Source organism: Gavia stellata, chromosome 4, assembly GCF_030936135.1.
Source record: "Gavia stellata isolate bGavSte3 chromosome 4, bGavSte3.hap2, whole genome shotgun sequence".
Classification (NCBI taxonomy): domain Eukaryota; kingdom Metazoa; phylum Chordata; class Aves; order Gaviiformes; family Gaviidae; genus Gavia; species Gavia stellata.
In genome coordinates this window covers 52,040,677-52,055,381 of record NC_082597.1, presented here as the reverse complement: position 1 = coordinate 52,055,381, position 14,705 = coordinate 52,040,677, and the positions used below count along the sequence as shown (strand labels likewise).

The window sequence follows — 14,705 nt, the reverse complement described above, 5'->3', positions numbered from 1 at the left end:
ATTTGCTAGGCTGACCTGACCTAAATAGCCTAGTAATTTTACTTTGTGATCAGTTCCACTACCGCTGATGCAAATAATCACGGGCACCGCTAGAAAGAATTATACTTGGAAATGCAGTGCTAGATGGCAAAAAGATATTTCAGGACCGAGTTTTCTGAAAGTCCATTTCTCAGGCAGCTGTGACAGGTAACCACACTAACACCCTCTGCATTACCAATTTACATTCTTTCAAAAGTGCCCCCGCACACCCCCCCACACCCACCCCCCCAAGCCTACCAACTGCATGATCAGTGTGACACACAATGTGATCTCCACACATCAAATTTTAAGTTCAGGACTGATGCGGGAAGGAGGCAACTCAAGAGTATCTGTGCTGATAATACTGCCCCTATTCATCTCAACCAAATTAAGGGACTAACGGAAATGCCTAAACTTGGAGCAGCAGCAAAGTCAACACGGTAAGCTCTCCCTGGAGAGAATAATAGAAAGGGCAAAGCATCCCATCCAAGAGATGATTTTCCTGTAAAGGGGGTGTCCAAATTCCTCTCTTAGGTGAGGGGCCCAAATGCCAAACACTGGCTCTCTCCTTAGTCTATGGAGACTGACTTCCACCAGCATCAGCAAGCATTATGGAAACATGATGCAAGTTACACTAGAAACAGTTAACACGTATGAATACACATGCTGATGAGCTGCATTACCCCTTTTTTTGACCAAGACAATATATACGAAATTCCATATGACAAAATGTCAGTAAAGTGACATTAAGGTCCAAACAAAAAGTCATTAACCTGCTGGGCAAAATAAAACAAATAAGCAAGCCATCTTAAATCCAGGCAGTAGAAAACCAGGAGGCTCAGAGACAAAGCTAGCTTAATAAAAAGCTCAGTATCAAAAAGATTTATGATATGAACTGTGAGATAAGTAGAATACTCTTTGGGGCATTAAATTTTGTAGGACTCTTGCATAGGAAAAGCTAGAAGAAAAAGGCAGAAAGCTGGAAAGCAGCTCTGTAGCATTCAGGACCTCTGCAGAAGTCCTTAGCTTCCATACAACTATGTTACAGCCCTGTTCTTATCTACCGTTCTCCCACATACTCCATGGTTCCTACCTGGATTCTTTCTCCACACTCCATGTTAGCTCCCCCACAGCCTTTCTACAATAAAGAGATATACTGCTGGTCCTGGACAATCAACATGAACAAGTTCTGAAGGCTAAAACTAGGAATCCCTCCAGGCATTAGGATCAAAACCAGCCCCTTGTTGCTTTAGAGGGTCCACAGAGGAACATCTGGGACTCTGAGCTATAAACCAGGTCATGGGACTTGGGGCAGAGGAGGGACAGCTGAGTGGAATAGACTGGGGAGTCCAGAGGCAGAAAAAAAAATCAGCTGGAGATCAATTAAATCAGGAACACATAAAAGGTGTTAGCCAGCACTATGCACTATAGGTAGTCACACAAAGATGGTGATCAGAGATGTCCATGAAAAGGAGTAAGAAGCAGAGTCAGGGCAGGGAAATTAATTTCCCTTAGTGTATGAAGAAACTGCTGATTCCTTCTGTAGCCAAAGCAGCTGCAAAAGATTCAGCTCCTTTTCGTATGGTCCACCACAGCAGGCACACCTCCACTTACATTTCCCTTACAGGCAAGCGTGTGCTTTTGCAAGCATACAGCATTTCTCTGTAACAGATGCCTTTTTTTTCCTTTTCAACTACTCTGGAAAACGTGTGTATATTTTTTGTACGTCCACTTACTGCTTTTGTATCCTAATTCTAGCCAACAGCACGTTTCTCTGAGCAGCGTGACGTGGGGCATTGTTAGCTTCTCATTCACGTTAGCATTTGGCTTCCTTTATTTCTGCAGGTTGCAGCCAGGAAACTGGAAAATGGGCCACAGGAAACCTGGCCTCCTACATCTGTCCCAGTTTGTAACAGCAGCTCTGGTTTTGTTTTTCTAAGTGTCTCAGGTTCATTTTAACCCTTGAGATGACTGCTGCAATAACATGTGAAAGATCGTGACTCTTTTGTCATTATTTTTTTAACCATCATTTCTCAATACTAGAAATTGAGACTTTGCTAAACCATACTAATTTTTAAAGTATATTAATACTTATAAAATAAACAGTTATGTGAGTTTTAAAAAACTTTTGTTGGGAATTACCAAAAACAATTCCATTCCATAATGACAAGTATCAAAGAGTATATTTAGAGAAAAATATGGACTAAGGCAGTCTCTAGCTGTTTCAGCTAGATACATTTTTAACGTTGTTCTGAAGTGAATGTCTGTATGGAAAGTTGCACAGCTTACAAATCCTCTAGGCCGATCTCTCCCTTTTACATTTTGGTTTCTATAAAAAATTGAAGCACACTTGTTTTGCATTTGATTACAGAAGCAAACAGGTGCTGATCAAGAAGCTTTTCTAGAATAATCAAAAAATCAGTCAGCTATAACATTTTCCACTGAAAATTCCTCTGTATAACAATGAGTATATCATGAGAGGTTAAAGACAACCGCCAAATATGCCCAAATATTTGCTCAGAAACGTTTGAAAGAACAAGGCAAAAGTCTGAGTCACTCCTCACACTTTATTTCACAACAGAGATGCTTCAAGAGTGATAAATAGGATGTGGTTGGCGAAAAGTTAGTGATTCTGCCAGAAAGGAGGAAAAACAAGTATCAATTTGTTTACTCAGGAAGTTTTCAAATACTCATCAAAGGAGATCTTACTGCTAATTTAATTGGCCTTGAAAAAACAAGCTCTCAACTAAGTGTGTAAATATACCTGTTTTAACTTGATGCAGAACTTTCTCTGTTAAAGGTAATAAATCAAACTAATGGTGCAATCCATACCCAGAGCACTTTAGGGAACTGACTGTATGATACAGAATGCTGGTAATTTTTCCACATCCAGCAACCAGGACATTTCCTGCCAGAGCATCCTCCAAGTTCTTCCATTGTGTTGAAACTGCAAAAACTTTCTAAATCAGGACTTCCTCCTATTATATTTTAGAGGCGTCTTTCTGGGAAATGCAGATTCAAGTGAAAAAAAAAAAAAAAAAAAAGGAATTCCTGCAGCACCACCCAGTGGAAACATCAGAAAAAGTTACAGAGTGCCCAGCACACAAGTTCCGTTTTGCTGCAAACCTACAGTAATACTGCCACACAAACCCAGACTGGTTTAAGAATGTGCCAAAAAAGCACAGAGGGTTTTGCTGGCCAATGTACTTAACAGAGTCACATGAGGTATGCCTACCCTGCCACTCCTGCATAATAGTCTTCTCTTAACTTTCTATTCTAATTTAAAAGATTATTTACAGTAATAATTTACAAGGTCTCCTTCTCAAGCAAGAATACCCACTGCTCTGGCCCAGCACATTTTAAAAAAATAAACAGACTCCTGTGGTTAACAGCAACACAAAAGAGACAGCAGCAAGATCTAGCAAAATATTGTAGGATAACATCAAGTTCCACTACAGAAAAGAAAGCACATATCCAGCAATGCTTCAGTAGGTACATTTCGTAATACAACGTTTGCAGTTTTTAATTTTTTTAACTAAGTCGAGGAAAGGCTGAGACAGATGTCCAAAGGAAGAAAGTTCTGCAACCTCCAAATTAATACAACAAAGGACTGGTCGCCTGCCAAGCAGAGGTGTGATGACACTGCCCCTAAAACACGAGTGTTTTCAGATTCTCCATAAGGATGCAGTTCAAGAAACAGTTTTAATCCAACTGGAGTAAAAGCCCTTAACAGGAGGGAATATGGCTAGTTGCCTCCCTGTGAAAGACTTAAAAAAAATAACCTGCTCAACTATTTCTAAAGCTAGCTGTAAACAAAACTACATACATCTATAATGGCTCCAACCGTTCACCTTGGGACAGACATAAAATGAATGCAGACTCCTCACACTGCTTTCTGTCTGCTCATGTGGTGCACATCTGTGGCATGCTGGCAATACACTACACTGCAGTCCGAGGGACTTCTGCTTTCAAAGCCAGACCTATATGTTTATTTTTCCCATATGATTTTCTCTTACATTTTTGTTGGCATCAGTGGGACACAGATCATGATTATTTGACTGTCCTATATAAAATTTCCGATAGTCCCTTTGGTAAATTCAGAGAAAATATGCACGAAAACAAAAAAATAGCTAATGAGGGCAGAGGGTACAGCCTCCAGGAACAGTAGCTTTTTCTGAAAGTTTACTTGACATATCAAGCAATGGTTACTCCCAAATGCAAATGCTTTTTCCTTACCTGTACTCCCTTCTTAAACTGAAGTATTAAAATTTCCAATTTTGTGACAGCAGACTGAATCCTTTGTAACTTATGCTAGTGGCTCCAATATTTTAAATGGCGTATCAATACTATCAACTATCTCAAATGTTGCTTTTAATACATTTCATATTCCGATTTTTAAACTAATCTTCCCCTCTCGACTAATTTTTCCCAGACTAGAAACTTAGATAAACAAGCAGGTCTTTTTAATACTGTGAGCAGAGAGGAACCTGCCAAAAGGACAGGAAATGCGGTCCTGGGAGTTCTGTTCAGGCAAACCGAGATGGCTGGCAACTTCTGCGAGACCTGAAGCACAGCAAGGTGATCGCAGCTTACACTGGCAGTCAGAGGTCGCCTTCCTATGCACACTGAATTTTCAGAATTTGCTGGATTAGCAAAACAAGCCATTAAACTATTAAATAATATACAGGCTTACCTGTATATTCTCACGTTGCAAGGCGAGTCAGTCATAGCATTATACTCAAAATGGTATAACACAATTCAGCAGATGGTAACCTACATACATATAGAGACATTTTACCTGGACAATTTCTTCCCAAAATGTTAGCACTATTGCAGTAGTTCTTTGAGCACGAGCCAGGGCTTAAGTTCCTCAGTCACAAAAAATAAGCAACTAGTCACAGCACTAGTCAAGGTCTGTATTTTTCACTTTAAATGCTATTATGCATTGGTCTTATAGTAAAAACCTAAATTAAGAATCACTCTTACGTGTCAAAATCTCACATATCTGCTATTCTCTTTCTCAGTGCTAATCAAAGTTCTGATATGCATGTTTATCATGCGCTAAGCTAAACTGAAACCCATTCAAAAGATTCTTATCTTCTGACATTGTTGACTTGTCTACTACACCAACAAGGACCTCAAGGTCACACCTACACATTTCCCCTAACATCGTTCATTAAACACTGGAATACCAAACAGAATGTATCATAAAATACAAGAGATTTCAGCCAACAGAAGATCTGGTTGTTACTCTCCTGCATTGTCTCTGTCCTGTGTACTTAAACTAATTCCCATGGCTGCTGCGAGCTATGAAGGAGAGACAAATGGGACACTATCTCAGTGATCACAGCAAACTTTACTGTATACAAAGTGCCTAGATTGCCTATGTTTAGAAGTGACATCAATACACCAACTGGTTTGTTAATGTCTCTGCTGCTCAGAATACTTAACAGCCGCTATTTTGATTTCTACGCTGAATCCTGGATAAGATTCCACGTTTAAATAAAACATAAAGACTCTGTCCCCTCTCCTCAACTTGGATGAGACTGCACAGTCAGTTTTATTGTACCCTACTCCCAGGGAATCAATCCAACCTTGATACTGCTCTGTTTTGGCAGCAATTGCATTGCAGAGCTTCAGTACTGAAGCGGCAGTATGCAGGAGTGCTGCAGTCATACTTCCTATACTAGCCCTATTCCACGCTCGCAGTTTGCTAAACTAACCACACATGCCAGTTGCTCTGAGTCTGCTCTGAGTCACCAGACTTCACAGAGGTCTATATCTAGAATCTAAACCCACATTCCCATCTCAGCTATATTAGTATAGCATGGAAGAAATTCTCTGAAGGTAGTCAACTTTCTCCAGATTTTGCTAACAGAGCCGCAGTAGGAATTTGTTCTTACTTTCTAAATGCTTTTTAAAGATTGCTTCTTCTCATGAATTACTGTTAATTGCTGGGAAGAGATAATAGTGGTACTTGAGTCCATAAACTTTCTGTTTGTGCTGTATTGTGACTTGATACAACAGAGGCCACTCAACATTACCACAATATAAACATTTAAAAACAACACCACTCATTAGCATCCTTCCCAAAAAGCTTCAACTGAAATACATCTGATCAATTTTCTTCATATTAAAAAAAATAAGAGAGATGAAGAAATATACAGAGATACAGTAAAGAGGTGCTGTCACCACATTAGAGGCAAATGGATGCATAACAGAAATCTGTTTTCCAGATGAACTGTCAGCTGTTTTGCAAAATGAGGATGGGAAACTTATAGGAGGACATTTGATTAAAAACATTTAGATTATTTAGATGCAGTATATAATCCACTCTTTTTTGTGCAACTGTGAAAGGGTATTTTGCTCGTTAGCTACTATTTTCAAGAAAGACCCATCTTGTAAAATTGTCTTAAGAGGATTTAATACTTAGTGCATAAAAATCTTTTGCCAATTTTGAATGATTGGTAAGAATAATAAAAATTACAACCAAATTATTCATTACATAATTTAACAACAGCTAAAACTAAAAGACAATGTGTAAGATATAAGTTTTGCTCTCCTAGTACCTTCAAATGATCTTCAAGTTAGGATCCACAAGGTAAAAAAATTGTATACTTTAAAGCTGAAGAAACTAAGACAGGGTTGTTTGCATGAGAGCCAAAATACGTTAACATGTAGTAATCGGTGCTTGCAAAGATTATGCAAGCTATATTCTCAATCTTCAAACATTGAGTAGTAAATTGGCAAGCAGAGACACAGACAGGATTGAAATGACTCTCTGAAATGGGTCTGGGGGAAGCCACAGAATGGGCAGTATCCCTCACACATTCAGTACATCCTGACACTGCAAAATTTAAAGCAAAGCTATGGAAGACTAGGAGGATACTTGCACAGAGCAAGCAAAAGCTATTCCAATGCCTTAGTTACATTCAAGGCCTAAGCTAGCATTTAAATGTTTGCAACATGCAGTTAGTCTCAGTGCATTAACAGAAGTGCTGACACACTCAAAAATAAATATATGCCTAAGTGCTTTAAAAGATCAAAACAAAGTAAGTTTGTGGCTTCCTACAGAAATTCTTCTCCTGAAGACCCTGAGCTGAATCTAACTGCTCAGATGTAGACAGAGCACATGGTATAGTCTGTAGAAACCTTTATTTACATAGTTCATTGATATTTATCTTAAAAGTTCATAGGTGTCATCATACAGGTGAGCAGTTTTCAACATGTGGCCCATGTATGCAGGAGCCAATGGATTCCTCCTGAAGGAGAGGCAGAAGTACCACAGTACTACTACAGTAGGCTCAACTGCAACACAGGCATCTGCACAACTGATCAAAAATAATTACGGATCCACAGATACAAAAAGACAAAACCCACTGCTCTAGATACTCACAGCAACGCTACTTAAGCAAGCAGGCCAAAATCAGGCGTGGTGTTGGTAACTGTAACTCCGTAGAACTAAAAAAGTATAATTTTCAGCTGAGTTGTATCTGCTTAGGGCATGGCAAAATTTGGCCTCCAATGTTCTTAACTGTAATACAACTTTAAAATAATTACTTAAATATTTAATTATTCAGTAGACTGTGAAATACTGACCATGAATTACACTGATCGAGCAGATCAACAATTCCAGGGTACTTTTTGGCACTGCAAAAAACCACCACAGTATTCATATAAAATCAAAAATGCAGAATGACTATACAGTTATTAATTGGCATTGAATTAGCTGGCAGGTAGTGCCTTAGTGATACTTTCATATCAATGCTTATGGCAGGTATTTTCTTTAGTTTTTGCTTTTAGAAAAGCAGCAAGTGTCCTTCAGAGAGCTTTTGAATTAAAATCCACTCAACAGCAAACCCTTAACAATTTGAATTCTGATATAATTACTGGCATATAAAATCACAACGAGTTAAAGAAAGTTTTAAAGACAAAGATGCATTTTCTTTTTGTGGAGCGCACAGATAAGGTGTACTTTGTGCTTCATCTGCTTTCTTTCCATACATGCATCCTTGTATTTTGCAGTACAGTGAGCTGGACTTCCTGTACCTACACCTTGACATTCTCCTCAAAATCATGACTAATTCTTTAATCATTCATTATTCAACAAAATATTTCAACATGAGAACAGACATATTCAGTCTTACAAAAGCTCTCAACAGCCTCCAGAATATTAGTTGATTCATTTAACAAGCCACAGATGAAGTAAACATCTGTCTAAAGAATCAAGACTGTGAGATTCCCTATTGTGGGAAACACTGAGGAGAAAGCCATAGTGAATCAACCCAAGAATACACAGCGCAACATGACTATCAAAGGCCCGTAAGTTACAGCCTGTTGCATGAACCATTGGGTGTGGTTATAAAAGATAACACAGCAGCTCAAAACCAACAGCACTCTTTAAAAGTGGCCCAGGCTAACAGTGTCCTATAATCAGTGTCACAGCTCCAAGATGGATTCAAGCAGCAGCATCCAGGCATGCTGCACATGGGAGCCACAGCCACCAGAAGAAAACCATGGACTGATAAATAGTCCGAATTGCACAAGTGAGTCCAACCTGCCATATCCTTGTGGAAAGTACTAGCTAATTCATCAGTTCTTTGCTATCTTAGATTATTTAGTACTATGACAGAGAACCACTCACAGATATAACTGTAACTACATGAGCGTACAAATTTTATATGATGTCACCAAGATAAACCAGCTAAAATAACTTTTTATAAATGCATGCATCACAAATAACTGCATGCTGGTTCTTGCAGCCTTACCCCATTCTCCCTTACCTTTAGTAGCCAAATGACTTTTTATTTCGGCATTTATTTCTTTTCTTTGATTTTTTGAAGTAACATGTGGTCACGTGATTGCATTCCCAAGGCAAAGTTTTCTATTTTCTATAACAGCCGATGGACCTCCATGTCCGTAAGTATTATATATACACCTGTCTTCCTACATGTAAACATATGACCCTCAGAGCAAGCAACAAGCTCCGTGCACCTTGGTCAACCTGCAAAATTACTTTCATTCTGTGCTGTGTGAGAAGGTAAAGTTTACATAATTGGACTTCATGCACAGCAAAGGGGAATACTTAAGTCTTTGGAGTGAGATACTTGATTTGTTTTCATGATTTAAGTTTAATGAAATAACATTAAGTAAGAGGAGCAAAGAACCGCTGTGAATCAGTAAGCAGTGAGAACTGCTAATGAATAAAACAAAGTAGATTTTTGTTTCTACCTATGAAAGCATCCATGTGCGTAGTGGTTCATAAACACAGTTACAAGGAAGGCTGTAGCTGAGTTTCTCCCCCTGAGATTGTGTTGCTTATTTCAGCTGTTGCATCTAGGTGGAGTTGGTGGTATCAAAAAGGATATAAGCCTGTAGTTTTTTTCTTTTCAGGAACAACTCATGGAGGTGATTTGGAAAATCAAGATATAAGCCATTATGGTAATATTTCACCCCTTAGTACATAGTATGATTTCTTCTCACACATTTTTATTTCATAAATTAAAACAGGTAAATAATAAAATCATACTTACAGTGAAAACACCTTTAAGACATCTTTATTATTTGAGTGGAAACCATCATGCATTATTTGGTATTTGGATTTTTTTTCTGTTCCAAACAGAACTGTTGTATTTCTAAGACATCTATGGATTACTTCTCATTCACTCTTTCAAATACACAGAACACACAGAATACACACTACTACTACTACTACATCTGTTTTTCTATGAGGACATCAAGATGTTTTTACTCATATTGAGTGAATACAATATATGAAATGTATAGAGTGTAGATAGACTGCATATATATATATCTATATGTATGAATGTGTGTGCTTCATCTACACTGATTCAGCAGACGGCACGCTGAAATTCCAGCAGTACTTAATGCAATAAGTGGACAATTTAATGTCCATATTTCAAAGAGCGATAACAAGAGCTAGAGAACACTCTTCAGTAAGAGTTTTGGTGTTGTATGCCACATTAACTGTCCCATAACATATTCAACAGATTTTTGAACATCATGCCCGGTAATGCATCTCTCTCTCTAAAATTTAGAATTTTACAGAAGAAATAAAACTCCAAAACCGGAAAATAGCTCTCGCATTTGATTGAAACAGAGATTAGGCATTTTCTGGTTTACGTACTATTCTAAAAATTCTTTTCTGCCCAACTAGGAAATCAAGAGGCATCTGTGTCAGGAGATTGTGTCACTAATCCACTAATAAAAGTCCTCTGTAACGTGACGTTAATGAAGAACTTTTCTGTGCAGCTTGGACATAGGAAGTACAGGAAACACTGAAGATCCTCAAAGGTAAACACGTGGTATACTGAAATTAGTCCTCCATCCAAGTACTACTTTTTTGCACAGTATTTGCTAATTTAATGCTATCACATGATAATTCAAGTAAGTAGCTATGTGTTATTTCCTATTATATGCAATTTTATTCACATTTTTGACATTTAAGTTAAAACCCACTTGCAAGCAAGACTCCATTTTCTTTGTTTGCTCCAGACTATTTTTGCAAAAAGTTGTTAACTTCTATTTTAAATTAAAGATCAGTGAGGCATGGCAAAAAAATCTTTCTAATTCTGAACACAGACTTTTTTCATGACCACTATTAAAATAAATCATCATGAAATAATTACATAAACCACTAGGTCAAGTGGTATGTACAAACTAAATATCACTTGGAAATTAAATATGTAAAGCACCGATACAGTAAGGTTATGTAGTGAATATACCTTTCAAACATGCCCGTCACCTCAGTATCTTGCACAAGAGTCTTTCAATCATGCAATTACATACAATTGTCACAGATGCACTGAACATGCTTATCATAACACAGCCCTCTGTGTACCCCATTTCTTAACTTCACCCTACAAAACTATTTATGCATAAATTACATTTAATCTGAAATAATCGAGAAGTCTGTATGAGCAAAATATGAGATGAACCATGACTTTCCGCTTGAAATTAAATAAAACTATTGACTTTTGAAGTTGGAGTCCTCATGACCGAAAAGATGCTGCATTGTATAAACTTGTCTCAGCACTACACCTCTAAGTAAATAAAGATGTAAGTTGTCTCCCTTTCAGCTGCAATGTTAGAAGGGCTGACAGGGCTTCACAAAACCCTCCTGTGTTAGAGAACGGAAACTCCTAATGAGATTAGTTGGTGTGTGTGCAGACATTACTTAGCCATGACTAAATGGGCTCTCTTCCTGCAGCCAGTGGAAAATTCAGGGAACTTTTTCCCCCTGCAGCATCAGAGTCCCTCTAACCTTCAGCAAAGCCAGATCCAAAAACAACTCTCCACTTTCTCTCCCTTTCTCTCTCTCTCCTTCCCCCCCCCCCTTCCCTTACAAACATTTTTAGTGTTTTTTCGGTTGGTTGTGGAAACTATCCACCTCGGCCACGGGGTCTTGGGGCAGGAGGTGGCTAAGAAAAGGAGGGAGGTGGAGAGCCGGGGAGAACGCAGAAGACTACAAAGGAAACTGTAAAAAGGAGCAAATATATAAACCTGAGAGGGAGAAAACCACAGAGTTTCTTTGTGAGCTGCAGTGACTCATTTTCAAGATGTTGTCTGCTGCCAGTTTCAAACCGGAAGCGCATGGCAATTAGTCTTGCTGTTTCCAGACAAGCCAGAAACTCTCCCGACACTTTTTTTTTTTTCTTTTTTAAAGCCCCTTCTGCAGTTTCTGCAGGAGCCTTCCCTCCCCCCCGCCCCAGCCCCGCTCGGCCTCGCAGCGGCGCCGGGGACCCCGCGGCGCCCCCCGCCGCCCTGACAGGCACCCGGGCGGCCCCGCCGCCCCAAACGCCGTTATCATGATGCTGCCCGCACGGGGCAGGCCCGCGCGCGGCCCCGGCGGCCGGACACGGCCGGGGAAAGGAGGCAGGATACGACCCAGCACCGCCGAGGGGGCTGCGGGGCGGCGAGGGGTCCCAGGGCTCCCCCCGACACGCTGCGCCCTGTCAGGCAGCGCCCCCCTCCCGGCCCTGCCTCTCCTCACACCCCGGCCCCTTCCCCCGCGGCCGACCGGCCGCCCCCCTCAGACGCTCCGTTCCCTCACCTACACCCGCGGCTCCCGGGGAGCGGCGGGGGCCCCGGGGCAGCCCTCGACCCGGGCGGGGGGCCCCCTGAGGCGGCGCGAGCCCCGCGCCCTCCAACCGCCGGCCCCTGCCCTCGTTACCGCCGCGCCGGCCGGGCCCGGCCCGGGGGCAGGACCCCCGGGCCCCCCGGCCCCGCGTGGGGCTCCGAGCCCTCCTCCCCGCGCAGCCCCCCCGGCGCTCCTCACCCCCAGCCCGCGGTTTGCCCCGCGGTGTTCCCCCCGTTGACCCACCAGCGAGGGGGGCGCGGGCCCCCGCAGCCCTCCACAGCAGCCGCCGGCCTCCCCTTCCCCTCCCCGAAGCCCCCCGAAACTTTGCAGGAGTCGGGGCAGGCGCAGCAGCACTTGTACCTACCCAGAGCCTGAGGGACTTTTCCTCTCTCTCCTGGTAGTTTAGAGGGAGCTGGGTAAAATCCCCTGCTTCTCCATGCTGACAGTCTTCTGCAAACGCTCTGTTGCTCTTGTAATGAGATCCTGATTTTTTCCCCCTTTTTTTTCCTTTTTTTTTTCGGCCGGGGGGGGTGTGTGTGTGTGTGTGTGCCCGTGTGAGAGAGCGAGCAGGAAGTCAGAGCAGTCAGACAGAGAGCCGGCTCACTTCCTTTCCTGCATTATTCCCCAGGCGGTTTGCAGTCTGTGTAAACAGGCTTTTCCTCCCCTCTCCCCTCGCTCTGGCCACTGATGTGCAGCATGGCTGTAATATAAGACACACACATAGTAAAATGGGTAACGGTAACTCCACAGGCTCGCAGGGAGCTCCGCCGGCTCCCCCGACCTCCACCTCTTCCTGTGCTACACCCCTGGGGAGGAGCCTCCCGGCAACCCAGCGCTTGGCCCACCGGCGGCACCCGGCCACCCTCCGGCTGAGGTGGCTTGTTAAAAACAGACCCGCTTTTCCCCGGGTGACAGCCGAGAGATACTTAAGAAGCGCTTACGAGCGGTGCTTCGTCCTCCCGGAGCATCACGAGGGGCCTCGGCGAGGCACTGGCCCTGGGAGAGGCGGCCGTCCTTGTCCCACCAAACTGGGGGCTCAGGTCGCGGTAGAGTGAAGCGTTTGGGCACCTCTGCCTCGGGTCGGTGAAGGTTGAGGGGTTGGTGGTGTGCAGTAGTTCGCTAGATGCACTGGCCGCCTTCCCGAGCTGCACCTCGCATAGATAGCAAAATACAGAAATGGCACAACATGGCACAACAACATAAATAGAGGGAAATGACATCTTAAAAGCCAAGGGGCACTCAAGTCATCAAATCTGAGCTGGGTCGTCCAGCTCCGGATCATATCTCAGAGACAGACCAGTGGCAGTTTGCTGATTGGGTTTTAAGTTTTGACCCTCAAGCTGTAGACCTCAGGTCTAAACTGTTGGTTTGGACCTCCTACAAGCGACACGTTTCCAGTATTTTGAGTTTACATCCTTTAAGTCTTTTCTTGTGTCTCAAATACCTCCACTGTACTGTCTATTTCTAACTTTATTTGGAAATTCTCAGAGCAAGCGACATTATCTTCTGTCTGCCCAGTGCATCAGTGATGTTCAATGCACAATACTTTAAAATCAATACTGCGCTGCTATTTCTTTTAACAGTCACAAGATTTATCATTCCAGCACAATAACTGCAATTCAGAATGTTCTTGACGTGCAATGACACAGAAGCTATGATTATTTTTTATCACTCTGTTGGGTTGTTGCTTACAATGTCACTGGGAACAAAAGTATGCTTTGACGGAATTAAAAAGATCGTCACAGTTGGCCACTAAGCATTAGTCAATAGCATCCAAACAGCTGGCAGTGAGCAAATTTGCTAGTCTCTTGTGGAAGTCTGTCAGGTTTCTTCCTTCTCGTCTTCTAACATGCCATGGGGGAGCAAGAATAACACAGTACTGGCACACCAAATTATGTAACTTTGTTATTTTCCTTAAATAATTTCCTTTTAGAAGTAATTCTGAATTTCAGAATACAGATGTGAGGTCTGCTAAATCCTCATTTTGTGTTTCCCAAATGAAGAAGCATTAAAACGTTTAACTTGAGATAGTATATTTCCTAGATTAAAATGTGCAGTGGATGAAGTCCTTGCTGAAGCATTAGTTCATCATTAGCATGCAGGAATCAATCTTTGTTTGGGAACTACAACTGAAGACCCAGTTTTGCAAAACCAGGGCACCCAGAGACGCTTTTATGGTACCAGTATGCAATGTCGGACTGACAGCTGGGGGTACCAGCATTCATCTTCTGCATTTATCTTTCATTGATTTTGTGAGCAGGAGATGAAGCAGAGATGTTCCAGAGTTGCCTTCATCGGTTATTGGTTTGGAGATCTGAGAGAACAAACTCTTAAAACCCATACAACTTCTTTTCTTTTACCAAAAGTAAATAACACACTATGTCTTTAAAAAAAATGTTTTAAAGTTAAAATGTTTCTTATATTTATTATGCTGTAACTTGGTTGACAGTACTAGACTTTTTTTTACAGCACCAGTCCTTTTTTTGTCTAGATAGTGATGTAGAAACCTAAATAAAGCTGCCATGCTGGAGGTTGGATGGCCACTGTATGACAGCTCTTCATATTACCCTACGGATGCTGGAGAAGA

The 14,705-nt window shown here is 41.7% G+C and overlaps 1 protein-coding gene across 1 annotated transcript in view; it reads right to left on the bottom strand.

The window, feature by feature from the left end:
• ELK3 (ETS transcription factor ELK3) overlaps window positions 1-12,772 on the bottom strand; it is a 40,058-nt gene extending 27,286 nt beyond the window's left edge. The window contains exon 1 of the mRNA XM_059816432.1: window positions 12,483-12,772. The gene's annotated coding sequence lies outside the window, so the exon portion shown is untranslated. The remainder of the gene's footprint in view (window positions 1-12,482) is intronic.
• Between the last annotated feature and the right edge of the window lie 1,933 nt (window positions 12,773-14,705).